The 23,103-nt window shown below is 41.4% G+C and overlaps 1 protein-coding gene across 3 annotated transcripts in view; it reads left to right on the top strand.

Annotated features, from left to right (window-relative positions):
* Positions 1 to 23,103, top strand: part of FOXP1 (forkhead box P1) — a 620,675-nt gene that overhangs the window by 214,531 nt on the left and 383,041 nt on the right. For 2 of the 3 annotated variants that reach the window (XM_047779155.1, XM_047779131.1), the window contains exon 3: positions 9,632 to 9,728. The exons of the other annotated variant lie outside the window; for it this stretch is intronic. The gene's annotated coding sequence lies outside the window, so the exon portion shown is untranslated. The remainder of the gene's footprint in view (positions 1 to 9,631; positions 9,729 to 23,103) is intronic. 3 annotated transcript variants of the gene reach the window in all.

The following is a 23,103-nucleotide window of genomic DNA, read 5'->3' as shown; positions in this document are numbered from 1 at the left end:
AACGTGCTTGTTCTCCCAGAGATCATTTTTACATTTCACGAGGAAGATGTCTTTTATTTCATCCTCCCCTGGGATGGGGCAGGGTGGTTGGTTGAAGGCCATTCATAGCTTGCACTTGTTCCAGCGTAAGATGCAATATTCTGCCCCGAGCATTTATCTCCCTCTGCACAGATTGCCTTTCCCATGGCTGGACCTGTTTGTGATTTGCACTTGGCTTTATCTTTCCCTTCTCCTCTTGGAGTTGACATGTTTGGAGAAGAGTTCCCTGCTGGTCAGGACTAAGGAAACACTTGCCATTGTTAGGAGCCTACAGAGGACTTCTGGGCAGATGGTTATGTCTTAGGAAGAAAACGGAAGTTGCTTTTGAGGTTTTCATGTTTTACATACTCATTTAGGCTTCTTTTTATCCAAAAGATGTTATGGGAAATTTTTCCGTGAGACATGAAGTGGAGTAAAATATATAATAAAATGTTGACAGTGCTTTTTTTTTTTTTTTTTTTAAAGAAAAAGATAGGTTTCTTCCCCCACTGTCTTCTTGACCACGGTGATTCTCAGGAAAGGAGCTGGAATCTTTATCCAGTTCTCAGTCTCCCTTTGTCGATCCCTAGAGCTCTGGGCAGAGGCTCAGTGAGAACCTGGGCAGGGCCAGTGGATGTGTATGGTTGAGCTGGAGGCTGGAGGGATCTCCAGTGGCCAGAACATGAGGGCCTTGGAAGGGCCAATGGAAGGGTTTTGATCCCTTTTCCTAAGAATACTGGGGAGCCATTGAAACAATGCAGGCAGTGAGTTCCCTTTGTGCCTAAGAGGGTTAAGAACCCAACTAGTATCCATGAGGATGCAGGTTCGGTCCCTGCCCTCACTCAGTGGGGTAAGGATCTGGCGTTGCCGTGGGCTGTGGTAGAGATCGAAGACATGGCGCGGATCCTGCATTGCTGTAGCTGTGGTGTAGGCCAAAAGCTGTAGCTCTGATTTGACCCCTAGCCTGGGAATTTCCATATGCTGCAGGTGCGGCCCTAAAAAGGCAAAAAAAAAAAAAAAGAAAGAAACTATGCAGGCAGGGAGTGCGTGTTTGCTGGGTGAGTCTGTATGCATGTGTGGCATGTGCTTCTGAGACAGAAATGGGTGGAGAAAGAGAAAAGTGATGAATGATGATGGCATTTGTCGTGTGGTTTTTGGCTGTTGGGGAAGAGCCTGCACAGGAGAGAGCGTGTGTGGAGACAGCACAGTGCCCTTCTCCTCGCTGACACGAGAGGTCTCTCCCTCCTGCTGCTGAGAAGTCACTTGTCCATCAGGAGATAACCATCCTGGCCTCCAAGCAAGTAGTGCATTGGGGTGCATACTTATGAAATGCCAAAGCTTCATGATCAAGTCGCAGTTTGTTTGTAATGATCAGTGACTTGGAGTTGTATAAGTTACTGAAAGACAAAATTGCCATGTGTCACTGTGGAAAAAGAAAAGAGGAAAGAAAGTGGAATTTTTTCAGTAGGCTACAATCCACAAATGATCAGGCTCTTTCAACAAAATTATGTCGTTCTTTTAAAGGCTTAGAGTATAAAAATTAATTTATTTATAGAATCTCATTAAGAGGATTTTTAAAAGTTAGGTGGACTATTCACTTGCTTCCAGGAATGTTAATTGAGTGCGTGAGATGCTGTAAATTGAAAGAGGACAAGAATCTCTCTTCTCAAGATACTTCTGGTCTGAGAGGGAGGCCATCAGAAGCCATTAATAAATGAGTGTCAATAAATGTACAACACATTTCTTTTTTTCTTTTTGAAGTTCATGCAACTTTTTCAGATTGCGTAACCAATACTTTAGAAACTGCTTGGAGTAAATCAAAAATACAAAAAAATTCTAAAGGAAAACAGCACCTAGTCCCATTACTTCCTAGGCAAACTCTGTTAATTTTATGTTCTATTAACTTTTAATTTTATATTCTCTTTTTGATGCTTATGTTTATACAGTTGATCATCTACTTTAAATATGGTTTTTCTGTCTTGCTTATTTCATGTCACATCATAAGAAGCATCTGCACACTTTTCAGTATTCCCAGAATGATTTTTAATAGCTACAAAATATTCCTTTGTCAGACTGGACTATCATTGACTTGCCTCTTTTCCTGTTGTGATTGACATTTTAGGTAAAACAGACTCGTTCAATTTATCTACTTCATGTCTCAGATTATCTTGTATATTTCACTGTTGTAATAAAACATTAATGGGGAACTGAGATTTTTTAAGAAAGCATATCTATCTGTCTATGTCATTGAACTTTGCCATCCTAAAAAAAAAATATGTAGTGAACTAAAACCTTTTTACAACAACTTTACATTCTTGGGAGAATAATGGGAGAAGATATTTGATAGGTTTCTTCTGGCATATTCTGTCATTGGTTACATAACTTTTACTCTGAAATTGGTTAAGAAAGAACATCCTAGAGATCCAAGAAAGCTGTGTGGTTCTAATTTGGTGAGACTTTATACCTGATTTTGAAACTTGTGGAGGTTGTCATTTCTTGCTCCTGGCATGCACTCCTCCAATGACATTTTAAATCTACAAATTATTTATTTTGCTTTTTTTAAGGGTTTTTTTCGGGGGGTGGGTTGGCTTCCCCATGGCATATGGAATTCCCAGGCCAGGGATCAGATCTGAGCTGCAGTTGCAACTTGTGTCACAGCTGAGTCAATGCCAGATCCTTGCCTACTGTATAGGACCAGGGATCAAACCTGCATCCCAGCATTCCAGAGACACTACAGAAAAACCTTGTGACACAGCAAGAAGTCCTTATTATAAGGTGACCAACTATTGCCTACATTACCTTAAGACAGGGATGAGATTGTGCTGAGTGAGAAAAACCATCATCTTTTCCTTTTTGTTACTGTTGTGCTTCCATCTTTGTTCAGAATGGCTTCGGGTGCCTATAAGCTCTTTACAGGTGCCCGTGAGCCTTTTGAAAGGTGGCGTGATTTTGAGGGATGAGCCGGGCAGTGGGGTTAGACCTCAGATAGAATCTGAGCGCAGTAAACTATCTCCTGAACCTTCGCAAGTTAAAGCACCTCCCCCGATCATCAGTAATCCATTCCTGGCAATCAGGTGTCCTGGGTGGAAATGCTAACCAGAGCCTCTTTCCCATTATTTTACAGAGAAGAAATCATAAGGTGGTGTTGTGTCAGTATGCAAAACCCCCAATCAGTTTTCTGAGGCAGAAGTTGGTAAATGATGGTGGTGATTATTTTGTAATATAAAAATATTGAATCACTATATTGTTTTACACCCCAAACTAATATACTACCATGAGTCACTTACACTTGAAACAAGAGGCGGGTACAAGGTAGGGGATAGGAGGTGAAATTAAAAAAAAAAAAAAAAAAGTGGCAAATATGTCCCTGGAGCCAAGTCCTGCCCACTGCCTGTTTTTGTAAATAAAGTTTTATGAGAACACGGCAGTCATTTGTTTATATAGTACCTTCGGTTGCTTTCCTGCTGTGGTAGCAGAGTGGAGTGATTGCCATAGAGAACTTAGAGCTGCAAAGCTACAAAGTGTAAGAGTTACTGCTGTGGCTCAGTGGGTTAAGAATCTGAGTACAACAGCTCAGGTTGCTGCAGAGGCGTGGGTTCAATCCCTGGCCTGGCGCAGTGGGTTAAAGGATCTGGTGTTGTCCCAGCTGAGGCTAGAGGCTAGAGTTCATTTCCTGGCCTGGGAACTTGCATATGCCTCGGGTGCAGCCATTAAAAAAAAAAAGCTTCAGGAGTTCCCGTCGTGGCGCAGTGGTTAACGAATCCGACTAGGAACCATGAGGTTGCGGGTTCGGTCCCTGCCCTTGCTCAGTGGGTTAACGATCCGGCGTTGCTGTGAGCTGTGGTGTAGGTTGCAGACGCGGCTCGGATCCCGCGTTGCTGTGGCTCTGGCGTAGGCCGGTGGCTACAGCTCCGATTGGACCCCTAGCCTGGGAACCTCCATATGCCGTGGGAGCGGCCCAAGAAATAGCAACAACAACAACAACAACAAAAAAGACAAAAAGACAAAAAACAAACAAACAAAAAAGCTTCAGAGTGCAAAATATTCACTGTCTGGCTCTTTATGAAAATGGGTTGCCAACCCTTGTAAAATACGACAAAAATACAGTAAAATGCCATATATATATATATATATATTTAACAAGAGTCACACTAAGAATGTAAAAATGTTGAAAACATGCATTTCTCAACAATTAATGGCATCAGAATGCATTTGTGCTTTTTTTTTTTTTTTTTTGAAATGTGGCTTTTTTTTTTAATCGCTGAGAAAATCTGCAACACACACCCTTTGTTGCTGGCTTTTCAAAACCTCTAGAGAAGTTTCTAACAGTCTACCAATTATGTTGTAACTTGACACTTTCTCCTCACACTTTTAATTGAAAATGTTTTCTTAAATTGGAGAGCATGTCATGGACTTTTACAAGCAACAACCAAAAATGTTAGAAATAAGCATTTTCAAGAGTTGCGGCTCAGCAGTAACAAACTTGACTAGTATCCATGAGGACATGGGTTGGATCCCTGGCCTTGCTCAGTGGGTTAGGGATTCGGCTTTGCTGTGAGCTGCAGTGTAGGTCCCATACACGAATGGGAGGATTGGATCTCACGTGGCTGTGATTGTGGCTGGCAGCTGTAGCTCTGATTCCATCCCCTTGCCTGGGAACCTCCATATGCCGCGAGTGTGGCCCTGAAAAGAAAAGAAAAGAAAGAAAAGCATTTTCTGTAAAATTCAGATATTAAAAGCCAAATGCATTCAACTAAGAAAATGTTCACCGGCTATATATTCCCTGGCATTTGCTGCTATTTCACTTCCTAGAGGCTCAGTGTTCTTATACATAAAATGGGAACTGGACCTACTCACAGAACTATGTGAAGATGAAGTAAGGAGAGATACACTTGACCTGTTTGGGGAATATATTAGCTGTCTCTCCTCTTTCTCTTTTCTACCCTTAGCTTAATGAGAGGAGCAGATAACCACACCTGTAATGTATCTTCAGGAATTTTTCCAAATTTACAATTTTTTTTTTATTTCCACTACACATTATTTTTTTTTCTACTGTACAGCATGGTGACCCAGTTACACATATATGTATACATTCTTTTTTCTCACAATATCATGCTCCATCATAAGTGACTAGTCATAGTTCCTGGTGCTACACAGCAGGATCTCATTGCTAATCCATTCCAAAGGCAATAGTCTGCATCTGTTAACCCCAAGCTCCCCAATCCATCTCACTCCCTCCCCTTCCCCCTTGGCAACCACAAGTCTATTCTCCAAGTCCATGATTTTCTTTTCTGTGGGAAGGTTCATTTGTGCCATTTATTAAGGGTTTAATCTCTAAACTGTACAAACAATTTATACAACTCAACAGCAAAAAAGCCAACAACCCAATTGAAAAATGGGCAAAAGAGCTGAACAGACATTTCTCCAAGAAAGATGTACAGATAGCCGACAGGCACATGAGAAAATGCTCAACATCCCTGATTATTAGAGATGTGCAAATCAAAACTACCATGAGATACCACCTCACACCAGTCAGAATGGCCATCATTAATAAGTCCACAAATAACAAATGCTGGAGAGGGTGTGGAGAAAAAGAAACCCTCCTACACTGTTGGTGGGAATGTAAGCTGGTACAACTGTAAATTTACAAATTTGTGTGTGCTGTTCCTGAAATTCAAGTATAACTTTGGAGCCAAGGAGAAATTCCAAAGGCCTATGTATTTGAGTGAGAGATAGTGGCAATTTTAACAAACATTCCTCAATCTCAAAGGCTTAACTTAGTGCAGGTTTATTTATTTATTGCCTTTTTTTTTTTTTTTTAAGGGCCGCACTCGCGACATATGGGGGGTCCTAGGCTAGGGGTCGAATCAGAGCTGTTGCTGCCAGCCCATGCCAGAGCCACAGCAATGCCAGATCTGAGCCTCATCTGCGACCTACACCACAGCTCATGGCAACGCCAGATCCTTAACCCACTGAGCGAGGCCAGGGATCAAACCCGCAACCTCATGGTTCCTAGTCGGATTGTTTCCACTGTGTCACTATGGGAACTACAGTGCAGGTTTATTTATTGGACATCTCACAACCTAGTGGATGGTGTGGAACTGGTGTTGTTGGCTCTGCTCTGCATGGTTTTAAGGGACCTTGGCTCATTCCACCCAGTGACTCCACTGTCTTCCAGGACCTGAAGTTCTTCCCTGGAGCTCTGGACCCACAACCAGGAAGAGAGAGAGGGGATTAGGGGTGGTTGGATAGTTCAGGAGGCTTTTGGGTCAGGATGAAAAGTAACATACCCACTTCCATCTGTTTGGCCAGAACTTGGTCACAGGGACCCACCTAACTGCAAGGGAGGCTGAGAAATTTATCCCAGCTGTACACCCAAGAAGAAGGAATGGAATGATTAACACTTAGCCATGCTCTGCTGCAGACTGACCACATCTTTCTGGATTATTATGGAGGACAAATGCTTATCAGGCATAAATTGCACGGAGATGCCAGTAGTCTGAGAACCTGTCTTTAACAGGTACCCATGTAAATAGCATGTATTTGTACTTATTTAAATACATTTTAAAAATTAGCCTAAGATCTGCATCTGCTTCCCACATGTGTGCCATTTGCATATTTTGGCATTATAAAATCACAGATCTATCATAGAGTAAGTTTAGAGATATATACTTAAGAAATGTTGCATGCCGTGACATTTTCATTCCCAAAGTGGTCTATGTGGACTCATATTTATTTTGCTGTTCTATAAAAGCAGAAGTCATATGAGGTTATCGAGTAAAATTCTTTATCCAGGAGGACAGATAGAACACTTATTGAAATACTGCCACTGTTACTTAATTCAAAAGTGCCCATCTCAAAATGAACCGCATCAAGACCATTTTCAATTTTTTAATGTCTCTAGTGGCTCTTAGCACACCTTTTTTTAAGTTATTCATTTTCAATTATGATTATATGAATATTTTAGGATTATAATCACCATTAAATGAAGGACAAAATTTATCATACCAAAATAGAAATTTAATTTGAAATAGAAAGAACTTGATTGCAAGATTTAGCAGACTAGAAACAAGATGTATAAGAGGATATTAAAGAACACTTTTTAAAAGACCCTCAGTAATACAGGTTTACAAGAGATTTGGAATAAAACAGAATTGCATTTGGTGATGTTTGTGAAGATGGTGTATGAGATAATTTCATCAAAGATCAAACTTTTTAAGATGGAAAAGTCACACTAATGCAAACGAGCCTTTTGGTCATTCCATGAAAAAAAAAACCAACTTAAAAGAAATCTTTATTTAGTATCATAAAGTTAGTGAAGTTTATTAGACATAGAAGTTGTTCTTGACCATATGGTGAGCCATCGGCTCTGGTCAGGAGTCAAGATTGTACATGGACATCTGTGATTAAAAATACTCCTTTCACTTTCCTTGATACTCAGGGCATTTCCTTCTACCTGTCAGTTTGTCCTTGACGAATCTTGAGGCTGAAAACAAGTTGAGTTGACACGTTTGGTTCTCCGCTCAGCTGTTCCTTATTTTTCTCCGGTGCTTCTTTGTTATATTCGAATTCAGATTTGCTATTCATGAAACACATTTTAATCAGTGACCATATCCGACAAATGGAAGCTAAGCGCTGGTTAGTATGTTGAAAATAAACACGAAGGGCTCTCATTAATGTCGCTGTCTGAATAATTAGTTGAGCATCGTATCCTGAGCGGCAGGGAAAGCAAGCTGGCTTCTCAGTGGAACGACAGGCTGACAGCCACGTCCTGGAGTCTGGTCATTAGTGGGCCCCACCATCAATGTCATGTTACTGTGTCAAATTAGTTAGTGTCCCCTTAGGAGAGAAGCCGGACCTGCAAATTATCCTCCCACTTGCCTGGAAACCGTGTTTGCAAACCCCGCGATCACGTGTGAGCAAATTGTCCACACGGCTCATAAATTAACTAGTTTACAGGCTTATAACATTTTACAAGTAGATAATAAAGGGCCTAAAAGTTTCCCAATTGCTCTGCCCTGTCGTTCAGGCTGTGATCTGCCGACTTTCCCGGAGGAGCCCACAGCCGATAGGTCTTTAAGAGGCGCAAACACACGGAGTGTCAGAACCAATGTTCAGCAAATGTAGCCCCTGAAAGGAAGCCAGTGTAAATCCACTGGAAACAATATAATTAACTTCGTTATCTCATTGCTCTGATAAGTCCGAGACAATGGCCCTCTTTCTTATGGTGGCAGTTGCTCATTAATGAGTTCACCAATTAAGTTTGAACTTTGCCAACTGAAATTATCTTGAAAAATATTTTTGATGCATTCTTATCATGTTCTTAAGCTGCTGTGTTGAAGAGGAACATTGCTAACACAGCACGTTAAAACTCATCTCAGATGGAAGATTCTTAAGCCAGAACGTATTGGGCAAACAGTTGACACTCGCATAGATGACTGATACCTAGAAAACAGACTGTGGACCAATCCGGCCTGAGTTTCTCTCTTATCAAGGAAAAGTACGCACGGGAGAGCACCGCCCCGCTCTCTTCTGAGCTCTGGTAGACAGACAGCTCACATAGTTTCCGGAGGTACACGACTATTCAAATCATCAAACTTCATATATCTCCTTTTCAGTTTCAACTTCTCTGTCTGATTAGATTAGAAGACACGTACATTCATGGCTTTTTGTCTGAGTTTACTGTTGCACGGTATCAGCACGCACACACACACAAGAGTTCGTGCTTTCTGTTCATCCTGGAGTTCCATTTCCCTGTCGCACAGTGGGTCCTCTCTGTCATCTTCAGGGCGCTACAGCTGTCATTATCAGCTCAAGTATCCCAAGCAGAAAAGCCCTGGCATGCAAAACCTTGCCCCTGACTGCTATCCACAAAAACTTTCTGAAACTGCTTGAGGATAAGCTGACTTGTCTGTCAGCAACCTCAATGTTCTTGGCAATGGATTTGGTAAATACTCTACTCACAACCCAACTCAACCATGAAAGCTCCCAGCCTCTGTATATACCCACTGAGCCACCAGCCAGCTCCCAGCATATACCCAGGCTGACTGTGTGTATGAGAAGGCTGTGTCACACCCTCTTTCTGCATTTGGCTGGTAGGGTACATAGCTTGCCTTTTTTTTTTTTTTTTTACATTCTTTTAAGGTGCCTCTCTACATGTATGTATGTGTGTTTGCATGTATTTTTCCTCTGGTTGCCTCTACTAGATGTATTAAGAGAGACTAAAGACCAAAACCCAAAGGAAAATCATTATTTGGACTCAGGGATCATTTGGCACTTACTTTTCAACTTGAGATAACAGTGTAGTTAGGAGAAGTTATCTTAAAACATAAGAAATGTTGGAAGGTACAGGAACCAACTTCCTAAGTGGATAACAGTGCTTTCAAGAGCGGCAGTTGTACTTGGCTCTGTAGCTTTTTCACATCCTTCTACTCTACTTCTCTAATACCAAGCTCCAAGTATGAGCTACATGGAGCACTGATTCTCGAAGGGAAATGACGTATTGCATGTTAAAGTAGTGCATCAACAAGGAAGACCTAAGGCATACGTGAATGTGTCATATTTAAAACACCAGTTTGCCGCTTCGCTTAACCTCTTTTCTTTTTGCTTTCAGTGTCCCTCTGTGTATTGCAGTCCTGTGGCATTATGCATGCCCCCAGCCAGTGAACCCCCAGGCTTTTTATGGCTGTGACACACGTTAAAAGTTCAGGGTAAGTGATGAGCAACACTCATACTGTGGATCACTTAAAGTTGACCTCCTGGAGTTGGCTGGTGGCTCAGTGGGTTAAGGGTCCAGCCTTATCACTGCTGTAGTGTGAATCGGTCCCTAACCCTGGGAACCTCTGCATGCTGCAGCCAAATCAATAAATAAGTAAATGAATAAATATTGCCCTCCACCTTGGCAGGTGACATGTTAGTGGATACAGTAGTCTCCGGGAAGATAACAGAATGCCCGGTTATCAAGCATGAATTCCACAGCCGACAGGAATAGGTTTATTGCCTTTCATGATAGCTTTATGGATTTCAAGAGTAGGATTCATACCATGGATGGTATCTAGGGAAGGGTTGGCAAACTTGGTTTCTAAAGGGCCAGATGGTAAATACTGTCAACCCCATGAGCCATAGAGTTTTGTTTGTGGCCACCTCTGCTGATGGAACCCAGAAGTAGCCAGGGACAATAGGTAAACAGATGGGCATGACTGCATTGCAATAAAACTTTATTTGTAAAAACAGGTCATGGGCCATGTTTGGCCTAAAGGCCTCAGTTTGCGGACACCTGATCAAAGGGAGACAAGTGATTTGTCATCCAGCTACCTCACTAGGTAGCAGTCCCTCTGATCTGGAACAAATTGTTTATTAAGGCGAAACAGGAATTAAAAAAAAATACTTGCCTTTACTACTGAGCTAGGAGTAGCATGTAGTTACAAGAATTAAATAAGATGTAATGTCCGTGAAAGCTCGTTGAACATTTCAAAACTCCTCACAGATGGAATGGGTGCACACTCTGAAGTCACTCTGGTTCACCGAGTGGGGTGACCCTTCTTCACCTTTTGAATCACATTGGCCTTTCTTGAGTGACATGATTGTGCGGGAAAGCACTGTGATTTTCTAAGTCATGTGGTTTGTATGTGCATTCCTTCTATTGTCCATTTGATGGACAAGCTGTTGAAATGTCTTTTTAGTATCAAATATGGATGATACAGATTGTGGTAGGCTACAGATCAAATGCCAATGAAGAACTATTAAATTTCCTTTAATCATCAGATCTTCCACCTTTAAAATAGGCCTTGATAAATAATAATGTTTTGGATGTCTACAAGTATGTTTGAATTTCACAAGTCTGGCATGTCAAAACAGAGAGACAGGTTCAGCAAATATACTTCCCTGGGCTAGTGGTACTAATTAAGGAGGAAAGTCATGCTTAAACAAACAGCTTGGTGAATAGAGGGGTAATCAGAATCCTAATTCATGAATTTCCAGTATTTTTTGACGGAACAGTAGAATAGTCTTCAGAGATGTTTTCATGTCTTTACACCATTGAAGAATTGTCTGGTAACAGAGATGCTACTGTATAAGTTTAAAAAATTAGTTGTGTATTCTCTCTCATAAATGATGTGTGTTGTGCTTTTTTTTTTTTTTTTGTCTTTTTAGGGCTGCACCTGCGGCATATGGAGGTTCCCAGGCTAAGGGTCCAATTGGAGCTGTTGCTGCCAGCCTACACCGAAGCCAGAGCAACACCAGATCCTATCTGAGCTGCATCTGCAACCTACACCACAGCTCATGGCAACGCTGGATCCTTAACCCACCGATTGAGGCCAGGGAGTGAACCCGAAACCTCGTAGTTCCTAGTTGGATTTGTTTCCCCTGCGCCATGACGGGAACTCCGTTTGTTGTGCTTTTTATCTTTATGCTCTGCCTGCTTGTTGAAGTAGTGCTTCATCTTCAAGGTCACATTGTGGCTACTGCCTCTCTGGCCATTGCTTCTGCATCCTGAAGAAGCAAAAGTACAGGGAACAAAGAGAATAGTCTTCCTAGCTGAGGAAAGGCTCTTTAAAGAACTTTTCCTAAAGTCTTACTCAGTGGTTTCTACTTACATCCTTTTAGCCACCCTTAAATGTTAGAACATAAGGCATCTGGGAATTGATTGGCTCCTTAGCCTTGAGAGTTTGGATGTCCCACATAAATTCCCAGTTCTAGTAGTAATAAAGAAAAGGTGTATGGTTATTGAACAGCAATTGTGGTTACTTCCATAAAATTTTGTTACCAATTTTCCTTAGGTGTCTAGTTTTTATTTATTTTGATGAATGCGTTCTTTCTTCCACTGATTTGTGTATGTCATATCTTTATTGAATCTTACATGTTTGAACTTCAGCTTCTTCAGTTCTCAGCTGAGATCCACATCTCAGTAAATATTCTAGGACCATAATATTCTTACTGAAAGTGCCATGGCAAATCTGAGAAATACTTTGCTTTCTCAGGAGAGCAATCAACCAAAATTCAAACTCCCAAATTTTCTAGTGGATGTTCTCTTCTCTGGGTGGAAGATTTTGTTAAAGCCTGAGGGCTAGTGTGAAGTCCTAGGACATACAGGCCTGCACCCAGTTGTGTTCTTCCCAATACGTGTGGGCAGTATCATGATGGCTTTGTTGTGTCCCCCAGAGACTAGACAATGCTATTATCCACTCTGCCTCTCTGATTTGCTGCTAAGTGTCTCCTTAGCTTCCAGGATAGGAGAAACCAGTGAGCCACTCCTGTCCAGTTTCTCTATCCCACATTAGCCTGTGAAATATTCTTGTGAAATTTCTGTCTCACAGAATGAGACTTCTCTATGCTTCATAATAGAGTCTCTGCCTATACCAGCCTGTGATAGATGCTCAGGAGACGTGGTTGCCGATGCATTCCCGGACCTTTATTGAATGCCTGCTATAGATAGAGGATAGCAAAGTGGATAAGAGTGTCTGTATTGAAGTGAAATTGGCCTAGATTCCAATTCCACCTTTTCCATTGACGGGCTGAGTAACCCTGGCTAAGTGACTTAACCTTTCTAGGCCATGGCCTCCTCATCTGGACAATGGGGGATACAAATAGGAGCTAGATTCCCATAAAGAATCACTGAGATGAGGCTTGTAGGAGCTTGTGCAGTTCCTGGTAGATAATAAATGCCGGCCTTGTGCTACACACGCTAGGCGATCTGGTGGAAATCCTTGTCTTGGAGGAGTTTTTAACCACCCTCTGGCTGGTTCTTTGGTGGTTGTGTAGGCAATGTATATTTCACTATCCATTGCTTCTCACCTGGTATTCTGTGTAAGTAAAAAGCCCAAGGAGGTGGCTTTGCTGCCTGCCTTCAAGGACACCGCAGCCACGTACTTGTACAGCTGGACAGCCCTGCTAACAGGGCTTAGATCTCTAGGTCCCCTTTGGACAATTTCCCCTGAGATGCATGTGGTTCTTTTTTTATTCTGTTTTTTACTTACTCAGACAATGGCCCTGCCTAGCAAGCATAATTCACTAACTGCTTTCAAGTTGGTATTGCTGATGATAATCTGAAACTCAGTAAGGTTTCACTCTTGCGGGCTGACGCTACATGATGTCGCTCTTGCCAGCCTCATCCCACTCCCTGCCTCTGTGCTGAGTCTGCAGAGCAGCCTCTGGTCCCCCACATGTCTTCCTGGGAATGGCCCTCAAAGCACAGGGTCATCTGCACATAGAAGCTGCCACCTGAGTGGTGGAGATTGTCAGTATTGCTCATAGATGGCATGGTTGGCCGTGTGTCCCAAAGAGTGAGAAGCATCGAGCCACCACCTGTGCCGCAGCTTGCAGCAATGCCAGATCCTTAACCCCCTGCGTGAGGCGAGGGATCGAACCTGCCTGCTCACCAAGACTACGTTGGATCCTTAATCCTCTGAGCCACAATGGGAACTCTGGTTTCAGATACTTTAATTAGACCCCGTTCCCAGGCTCAGATGCAGTAAAATCTTGCCTGCCTCTGGACCATGGGATTCTCTGCCTGGAGCCATTTCTGCACATCACAGGGCTAATTCCTTCTCATCCTTTTTGTTCAGTTTAAATACCACTTTCTTGGGCTGGCCTTCCTTGACTACCCACGTTAAAAATGATATCCCTCTTCCCCCTCCTCCCCCTCCTCACTCTTAGCCACTCAGGTCTTTTGTCTCTTTCATTTACTACGGCTTCTGTCACTTTCTGAATATACCTGTTTACCAGGTAATAAGCAAGGGGAAGGTCTCTCTGATTCAGTGTGGCTTCCTCGTGGCTGACAGTGAATAGTAGGCATGCTGGCAGTCAGTATTTATTGAATCAGGCAGCAGACATTTGGGGATTTCCCTGTGAGTTGCTCTATTTCGTGGTACCTAAGAGAACTCCATCTGGATGAGAGAGTAAGAAAAGAAAGAAAACCATACACATCACCTTTATTATAGGAATAGAATGCCACCCTTGGGTTTTCTCTGGAAAGTTTCCTCTCTGCGTTGGACAAGTCTCTGATACTCCACGTGTCCCGTCCGGAAAGGCTTATACATCATCTTCCCTGTGAACACAGAACGTTTGCCATTTGGTTCTAAAGCGTATGGTGGGTGGTACAAGTTAATTAAGGATGTTGGATTTCAAGCCCAAATCCCAGCACTCTCCTTCACTGGCTCTTTGTTCTTGAACAGATGACTTCCTTTCTTTGGTCCTCAGTTTCCTTACCAGAGGCAGGGGAAACAGCGTTACCTGGCTCACAGTGTTAGTGCGGGGATTAAATGAGATGATAGGTATTTAATGCTTTGCACAAGATCTGAAACAGAATAATAACACTTTTGATTGAGAAAGATGATTAAAAGGGTATTGGAAATGACACTGACAAGACTCAAACTGCACTATCTTGTAAATCATCGTTTGAAAAGTGACAAAGATAGTGAAGAGCCTTGATTGCCTTTTGTACTGCTCATTTCATGCACTGAATTAACTTTAAAGAGTGCAGGTAGGCCTCCTTGCCTGCCCGCTTGCATCTTTCACAAGCGTCCTATCTTAGTAAATCTATTTCTTGCTTAAAAAAAAGATAAAAATCATGGAGTGCAGAGTGAGCAAGCAGTGGAATGATTTATATTTGTTGATGACATGTTGATTCTTGGATGTTAGTGGTTTGTTTCAGAGCCACTTATAAATTCCAGTGCTAATATGGCTCAGTGTTTGGAGCCTGACCCACATCCAAAAAACCTTGAGAATTGGGAGTTCAGGGTCCTGCCCTGTCCTTAAGCCACCTAACTGGAGAGGTCTTCCTTCTTCAGGTTGATCAGAGCTGGTTTGATCTCCTGCTTCACAATAGAGTATGTCTTAAACTCCCTGTAAATCCTAATTTTAAAATACATTGTGTCCTTAATGTCTGTGTCCTGAAAATTCACTTACCTCTTTTTGAAAGACAATTCAAGTCTACGTAGATTGAGAGGAGGTGAATGTAAATATCTTTTGTTGTGAGCTCTGACTTCTTTCACATGGTTAAGGCGGAGGGTATGTTACAGCTATTACATTGTATTAATACAGTTTGTGCCTGCTGGACCTGTTGTGTTCAGTGAGCATTTTCTGTGTGAATGCTGAAGCTCAGAGAGGGACTTACCTCTCTCTGGATCCCCAGCTTTTATGATAAAAGATGAAATACATTGTCACATACTCTCGTTTCTGGCCTTTTAAATTAGGAAAACAGAGTTCCCATTGCGGCTCAGCAGTAACAAACCTGACTAATATCCATGAGGATTCAGGTTCGACCCCTGGCCTCACTCAGTGGGTTAAGGATCTAGAGTTGCTGGGAGCTGTAGTGTAGGTCGCAGATGGCAGTGTGGATCCCGCATAGCTGTAGCTGTGGTGTAAGCCAGCAGCTGCAGCTTCTATTTGACCCCTAGCCTGGGAACGTCGGATATGCCTCGGGTGGGGCCATAAAAAAGACCAAAAAAAAAAAAAAGAAAGAAAGAAAAAAGAAAAGAAAGAAATTTAAAGAGCCATTAATGTTTCTTAATTTATAATTTGTACTTCTCAACTTATACAAATAACAGAGCTTGTCTAAAATACAGTGTTGGGCATCCACTTGGCTTCCTAATACTCTTTTTAGAAACAAAAAAAGCTAAAACTCAGTGAGGTTCCATGAAATGAAGCAAATGATTCAGGAAAGTTTTATTACACTCATCACAGCCTCTAGAGCAGCCAAGACTCAGGTTTTTTACATCTCTAAAAACATCCAGCACCCTTCTCTCCAAATACCGTTTTGGAAATTCAAACACTGAGCACAAAAGGGGAAAGGGATCCGTGTAATGTGAGACTTGATTTGTGTCATTGACACAGAGGTGTGATAACCTTGTTGTGACCTCATGCAACTGTCTCCTCCATACCCTGGTGCCTGATTGTCAGCCGGAAAGGTGAGGAACATTCTGAGTGTTTTCCTCCAGTATTTGGAAATTCTGCTGGTCTGTCTGGGTCCAGTTGAGCGCACCATCTCTCAGTGCCAGGAGAGTCTGGTTATGATGTGCTGAGGCTTGAATGTCTCTTTGCCAACTCTTACAAACCATCAGTAAACCTTTACCCTGGGTGTTGTCCAGAGAGGTGATGCCCTGTCTTTGTCCACATCTGTCCCAGATCGTTCATGAATGTGACACAAAGCCAGTCCTCCACTTGCAGCCCACTTCCTCAATATGATAATTTCTTGAAAATCCTACTAGAAGAGAGCATTTTTCAGCCTTCTTGGCTTGTTATAGTTGTATATGCCTAGATGAACGTGGATTTCATCAATCACCAATCCTTATATGTGTAGTTTCCCCCTTTTCCCTTCCAAGTAAAGAGAAAGAAAAGTGAAATTTTCAAAATGCTTAAAAAACCTAATCCCATGAAATTCCAAAAACCAGCAGTTAAGAAAAACACTCTAGTTTGTAAAAAGTCTACCCTATAATAGCTGCCTTTATGGGGATACATTATCAGCTTAGAGGTAACATTTGAAAAAGTCCATTTTATAGATGAGGGAGCTGAGGCATAATGAGTTGAAAAGACTCACTCGGATGTCTCTGCTCATAAGAAGTAGAGCTGCATGGAGTTCCCTGGTAGCACAGTGGGTTAAGGATCTGATGTCACTGCTGTGGCTCCGGACACTGCTGTGGCACAGGTTCCAACCCTGGTCCCTGGAACTTCCACATACTTTGGGCTCAGCCAGACAAAAAAAAAAAAAAAAAGTTATGTTAAAAAGTAGAGCTGGGATTTGAACCCAGCCGCTCTTCCTCTGGCTCCAAACCACTCCACCATATTGTTTTCCCCATGTAAGCATCTTCCTTGGGTGTTGATTTGCAAGCATTACTATAACATTCATATTTCACTCTGGGGCTGATCGTCGCTGCATCTTGAGACTTTATACTTCAGTGTCATCTAACAGGCTCTGTTTGATCTTAGTCAACTTTTTCAAATGCTTTAATTCTTTTTGCTAGTACAAGAGCTATGGGAAATAAAAGTGTGTCCTGATGTGATTCGGACCAAGGACAACCACTTAATTGGCATTCTTCCATCTCTAGTTAGATGTGCCTGTTAAGGCATTTTCTCTAGATCTTTGAGTCATTTTTCCCTGGTACATTATTCTAATTAACCTCATCTCTGCAGCCCTCATTTTATTTTGTATCAGCCTGTGACACTCAACAAATGATTTGTTCCACTCAATCACCTGTGTGAAAAAGTGTGGCAAGCAAGAGGGTCCCCTGGCCAAAGCAGCAGTCTTGGACCTGGGGCATTTTTCCAGTGCGCAGTTTCAAAATGTTCCTTTAGTTCTTGAGATACATTCCCCTGGAAGGCTTTTTATTTACCAGAGTGAAGATCTGGGTACTTAGAGCTTACTCTGGCTAACAAAGTTAGAAGGTCTTTGGTTCCTTGGTCAATAGAACTCCAAATTCATAAGCTGTGTGCCCAGGATTTTGACCTTCAAAAATAAAAATATTAGGTTTTTAAAAACATAGATAATAAAATAGTAGGCTTGAAAAAATATATGTAAGCCAGTTGCAAAAGACCAACAAATGAGCAGTTTTTTACTTATTTTTACAGGGTTGGAAGTATCAGTATTTTCCTATGAACACAAACAGCACCATTTTTAATGTGTCTGTACCTTGAAGTACTGAGCTCACCATTTGTTAGGTCTCTTGGGTGACTTGTGACCAGCTTAGGCATAAAGAAGAATTAATTGGCTCAGGATGTTGCGAAGTTGGCTGGTAGGACCTGCTTCAGGGGCCTCTGGAATGAGGGGTTCAGATCATAGCGTTATGTCTTGGTCTCAGTCTGTTGGCTGTGCTATGTTCTGTGTTACACTCATTTATGTAGCCATTTACTAGTTGTGCTGTGATAATCATTCATTACTCTGTTTTTGTAGCAATAGCAGAAAGCTATGTTTAAGTTCTAGCAGCTCGCATAGAATTTGGATCTTCCTGGTCTGTGATTGGTCCCTTGTGTATCATATGCCTATCGCTGAAACAGTGTCTGGGGCTGCAGCCGGGCTGGGTAATGGGAGGTATGAAGGTGTGCTTAGCCTGGAGTGGGTCACATGCTCCTCTCAAGAATAGCAAATGGTTTTTGACCTGCACAAGGCAGTGGAAAGTGAGTGAAAGGGGTGCTGGTTTCAGAAGACGGGGACAGCATTCTAGGAAAGTACTGTGTGCATACACATCCTGTAAGGCACTCTACTTGATGCACAGCAAAGATAAAGGATTACAGGGTTGGAAGGAATCTTTAAATATCATATAGCCCAGCTACCCATGATTGAGTATCATCTGAGATGTTCCCCATGAAGGTGTCTGCCAAATACATGGGCATCTCCAGTGACACTGACTATGAGGAAGTGGGTTGTGCCTCAAAAACACCACCATGCCTCTGTCCTCAAGGAGCTGAAGTTCATTCATGGCTGGGCTCCTTCTGTCTGTCCTTCTGTCAGACCATCCATCTATTGTCTGTCACTATTGTGGGTCCTAAAACAAGGTCCTTGATTGCCATATACACATACTATAAGGTAGACAGGGAGATTATAATGAAGTGGTAGAGAAGCTACAGGAATACTGGTGGATGGTAAATAAGAGGCTGAGGAGGGGATGCTGGAGGAGGAAGAGGAGAAACCTCACAGAAGCTGTGAGATCTGGCTGGGACCCAGAGGATGAATAGGAGTTCAAATAGCCAAGGCGAAAGTGATCAGCTTGATGGATTTATTGTCTTTTCTGGAATCAAACTGTACATTTGGACTTTGATTTGAATTACTTAGGGAAAATGGCTTATAATGTATCTTTGCCCAGTTAAAATACACCTGTCTTTTAGGACATATCAGTGATGTTAGTGATGGGAACAGTAAGCTGCTGATGAAAGATTTTTAGACAGACTGGCCGCATGGTATCTTTCAAGTTACCCCAGTTTCCCTTTCCTACCAAGTCCATAAGAAGTGAATATATGAAGCTCCCATAGGTGAAATTTTGGTAAGTTATATTATAGAATTTTTAATAACACTTCCCTGAAAAATTTGAAAGGATAGGCTATTGTTTGTTAATTCATATATTCTTGTGGGCAAAAGTATTCTGAACTTCACTTTTCAAACCTGATACCTGAGAATAGAAACGAGCCTTCCCAAAGGTTAGGGTTCATGTGGAGAATAAACATATTGATCCTTAGATCCATATGAAACATTGATTATGATGCTGGCACCTAGGAAGCACTTAATAGATGTTACTTATTAGCAGAGGGTGTTCCATGCTTTTTACCTCATAGATTGTTGAAGGCTTACAAAAGTAATTGTATCACTGATGAATAACTAATTGATTTTAAAATGTTTTTCCATATACTTTGAATGTAATATACTGTTTTATTTTCACATGTTACTTCTATTACAAAAAGGACATTAAAGATGGTAGGTTTTAGCAAGGAACTTTAACTCCACATGCTTTTAATGCTTCCCTGAATTAATAATTTTCATGTCCATCATATTTTCTCCTTGGCCCACAATTCCTCCCATATTTGGATCTTGGCAAATGATGACTTGGTTAATTAGGCAGTCTGTTAACTCTGATTACTAAGTTATAACAGATCAGTGTCGAAGCATCACTATGCAATTTGGATTAAAAGGCTCTTCATTTTATCAAAACACATTTACATTTAGTGATAAGTGTGTTGAAATGCATTAGGTTAAAATGATGCATTTCACAAGGAAAAATTTTAAAAGGATAAAGAATTATTTCCCCCTAAGTTTATTTTTTTATTGTGACATTCATCACATTATCTTTCACTAGGAATAGACTTAAAAGCTTGGAATTTTCTTTTAAAGCTTGAAAATTATAGCTGATTCAATGCCTTTATTGTACAAATATGATGGATGCATTGCATTTTTATTTGAGCATAATTTAGTGTAGCGACACATGGTTATATTCCAATTCTGACCACAGTGACCTTTGATACTGGACTTACTTGTAGAAATGAGTCTTGACTGTGTTGGGGGGTGGAATTAGTGGGTTGCATTAAGGCTCACTCTCTTTTACAGCTGATGGCACTGACAGTTATTAAATAAGATTGGGCCTTTCTAGTCCTTTCTCTTTCTTGTTTAATGGTTCATCATCACTTAAGGGCCGCTGAAGTATCACAACCTTGCTTGCTTACTGCATCTCTGTCTCTGCTTTCCTCCTTTCCTTTCGTAGCACATAACACTTAGCCTTGTGGAAAATGAACACACAACTAAACACAAGAATAATTTTCCAGATGCCATGAACCCTGAAATTTGTGTTAATTTCCCCTCAAAATTCTATCAGGTGTCAGTAGCATTTATACCCACAAGGGCATACGTGAGTGCTTGAACACACACACAAACACACATGCAGTGAACTCAGCAACTGGCAACCAGGAGATGTTGAACAGGTATTTGTTGAAGAATTACCGGTGAAAAAGTTGAAACCCTGACAGCTTTCCACCTCCAGGCTCCCAGACTGGTCCTAGAGACGATCCAACAGCGGGAATCCTATCTGATATTGCAACCATTAGAGTAAGTGGAACTGATGGAATTAATATTTCTTTTTTCAATAAACTTACTGAAGTCTGATCTTTATGAATTTCTGTGTTCTAGTTTCATGGGAAATAGAGAAAGCCAAAGTGAGAAACTATTTCTTATGTTCACTGAACTTAGTATCTTGTTGATGGGTTGCATTGAGGTGACCACAGGTCAGAAGTGGGAAATCTTAATTCTTCAACTTGATACAGTGATAGCATCTAGTTTGTGTGAAACGGCTTTTTAAGCCTCAAAGACCCTTCTGACTTTGTAGATAGAGCAGAACTTTGCTTAACTCAGAATGGAAGTTGGATTTTTATGAATTTGATTATTTTCTCTTAATTGGGAACATTGAGTAGTAATTATAGGTGACGCTCATTTTGGAGGGGCTTGTGGCTGGTTGTTCAAAGGTAAAGTGATGTTTTGAGCTCGAATTTGACAGATTTGAATGACAGTCAGCCTGAATAATTCAGTTTCCCTACCTTCCCAGTCTTCCCAAAAGAACGAACCAAATAAGGAATTTTAAAAAACCCAAACCATTCTGGATTATATGAATACTTAGCCATTTTAAAAAGAGGTAGTTTGACAGAGAGACAATCTCTGGGACTTTTATGTGTGAGGTAAATGCATTAGAACATTCATCTCTCTCTCTCTCTCTTTCTTTCTCTCTCTTTTTAATGGTGTTTAGTTACCTGAACAACACGTGTATTATGATAAAGAAATTTCCCATAGAGTAAGAGAACCCTCTGGAGAAGAGCTGCCTAAGGAATGAGTTAAGAAGTGAGGTCCATTGGATTTTCAAGTGTCCCTTGGGACAGAGCATTCTTAGTCCCCATCAGTGGTCCCCAAGAAGTCTTAATGGCAACGTCAGAAAATTTTCTCCATTAAGCGCTGTGGGTAGAAGCAAGCAGCCTTATTGGAAGGTTGGATACTATGACTGTGTGGTTTTATTAATTGCATTTATTCCTTTAAAATGACCCTGGATGAAAACAACCACCCTTTCTGTGGTCATGGTTAGCAGATGTTTACCGTAATTCTTTGCTCAGTTTAAAAAAAAAAAAAAATGCCTCTTCCACCCAACAAAAACAGCCACGTTTGCTTGGCTCAATCAAAACTTTGGCGCTTGGGTCTTACTTTATATATCATGGCTCCAGTCACACAACCTTTCCAAGTGTGAGGCTTAGATCACTCCCTCCAACATCTGCAGGAGAGCCTCGCTCACAGTGATCTATTATGTGCGCGCTTAATTCTTATACTGTTTTTGGCGTTTGCCCTTCCTCATTGAAACCAATATCCTATATGCAAGGCTTGCTTTGTTTTTCTTGCAGAAGCATGCTGGCCCCTCCTAGGCTTTCACCTAGGTCTGATGACCATTTGAGGGAGAATTTTGAGCTTAGAAATAAAGGCGAGGTTAGCCTTCTCAGTCTGAGAGTTTGGGTTTTCCTGAGCTTTCTCTGAAAGAAAAGGCATCTCCTTTTCTTATATTTTTTGCTTGAAAAGCACCCATTCTTATTGCACACTGGGTGTTTTTTTTTTTTTTTTTTTTGGTCTTGGTTGGTTGGTTGGTTTTGTGGTGGTGTTTTGTTTGTTTGTTTTTTGCCACTTCCTGTTTCTTACAAGCACTGAGTGATCATGAACCTTTAGGTTCCTGCACACACCTGCCATTCCTGGTTATGATAAATCTTTCAGAAGTACCCCTCCCCCCCCTCTGTCCTGAGTTCCCGTGCTGAAGAATGCCTCTTGCCCTTGGGCAGTGCGGAAAGGAAATACAGCAGCAGAACTTTGCTTTTCTTGGGAAGCTCCTCCCTTTGGAATGGAGAACTCTGGGTGGCTCTTCTTATTTTGTTTTCTTCGCCAAAATAAGCAGGGTTCTTGCATAACGCTAGGGTAGGAAAAAAGAAGTAATTTTAAGGGAAACATATGTTCATGTTGAGAAAAAGGGAGTTAGAACCAGACAGAAGACAGTGGCCCACAAAGCTAAACACATCTTCTTTTCACGTCAGGTAGGGAACTGGGTTTTGGTCATTTTGGTATACTTTATAAAATAAAAAAGAAGCGACTTCTGCACGCCTCCCAAGTCTTTTCTTTGGTCCAGTCAAAAATAAATCTTGAGATTAGGAAACCAAGGCTTACAGGTTAGCTAATTGATTTATGTGTAGCTGGAATAGATTAAGTCTTGGATTTGTAAAATTATTTTCCTGTGATTGCAGTTAACACTAAGTGATTTCCTTGGAGATCACATAGATTGAGATGCTAGACCTCATCTGAAACCACTGCTGAAACTAGCCAATAGGGTTCTCATTTGGTCTTGCTTGAGGAGGATGGAAGGACATCTGAGTATTAAAATGAACCAAAGATGTCTATCCTAGCTGTTTGGCTGATTAGTGGACATATTATTTGTCCTTTTAAGTGATTCCAAATAATGTCTGTTGATAGAAACAGAGCAGACACTTTAGTGTTTTAGACTGTTTGTGGGTGGCAGGTTTTGCAAATGCAGCTAATTTGCAGAAAAGGAATGGGGGAGAAAAGAGAATCAAAAGAAAAAAAAAAAAACTTGAAAG

Source organism: Phacochoerus africanus, chromosome 1 (genome assembly GCF_016906955.1).
Source record: "Phacochoerus africanus isolate WHEZ1 chromosome 1, ROS_Pafr_v1, whole genome shotgun sequence".
NCBI classification, from domain to species: Eukaryota; Metazoa; Chordata; class Mammalia; order Artiodactyla; family Suidae; genus Phacochoerus; species Phacochoerus africanus.
Note: the sequence above shows the minus strand (reverse complement) of the source record. Positions and strands in the feature narration are given on the sequence as shown.